Source organism: Octopus bimaculoides, chromosome 6 (assembly GCF_001194135.2).
Source record: "Octopus bimaculoides isolate UCB-OBI-ISO-001 chromosome 6, ASM119413v2, whole genome shotgun sequence".
Taxonomy (NCBI): domain Eukaryota; kingdom Metazoa; phylum Mollusca; class Cephalopoda; order Octopoda; family Octopodidae; genus Octopus; species Octopus bimaculoides.
Genome location: NC_068986.1, coordinates 75,527,269 through 75,528,328, shown reverse-complemented (window position 1 = coordinate 75,528,328; position 1,060 = coordinate 75,527,269).

The following is a 1,060-nucleotide window of genomic DNA, read 5'->3' as shown; positions in this document are numbered from 1 at the left end:
ATATACACATAGATACACACGCGTACAAAAACATATTTATGAAGCATGCATGATAAACATTGTAATATAGCTGTGTATATATGCTTTTATGCACACATGCATGTACGCTGGTGCGCACGCACATACACACCTACACAAAAATACACACACGCGCACACACACTCACGCGCGCGCACACACACATACACATACTCGTACACAAACAGACTAAAAAAAAAACAAAAAAACGCAGGCGCACTTAAATGTGTATGCACGAAAATATGTATGCCTCTACGCGTGTTTCTAATGCATACATATTTCTCGATCTATCAGAACGTATTCCTTGAATGTATGACATATATGAATAGATAATTTTTTGTAGCCGTATCCTCCAAAGCGTTGTTGGTTCTCATTTCCACACTGCTTTGTACCACCACTGTCATCACCGGCACCACCGGTACCGCCACCACCGGTACCGCCACCACCGGTACCGCCACCACCACCACCACCACCATTACCGCCACCGTCACCACCACCATCGTTGCGGTCGAGAACGCCATCGTCGACCGTCACTAAACACATACGTACATACCACTAATCAGATTTTGTAAAGAAGGTAAAAAGACTATTTTACTTCAGTCTCAAAGATCTATTAAACTATTTCGATGAAACCTGATTGAATTCTATAAGAATATGGCGAAACCATCACAATAGTACATCATTACATTTCGCAGATATCGTCATCAGAGAAGTTTTCTAATAACACTATCTTAACATAGTAACATCTTATATTATATGTAACTTAATTAAGCCTAATTTAACGTATCGTAAACTGAACACAATCCAGTTTCCTGTGGCAAAACATAAAAACTGAATAAATAGATAAAAAAGAAAAAATGAAAGAGAAAAATTTGTAAAAAAATATATTGTAAAAAAAAGAACAAAACAAAAAAGGGATAGAAATAAATAGCACTCTAACATATAGGTCATGTATATGGTATATGTATACATACATACACACGCATATAATATAATATATGTATATATATATATATATATATATATATATATATATATATAT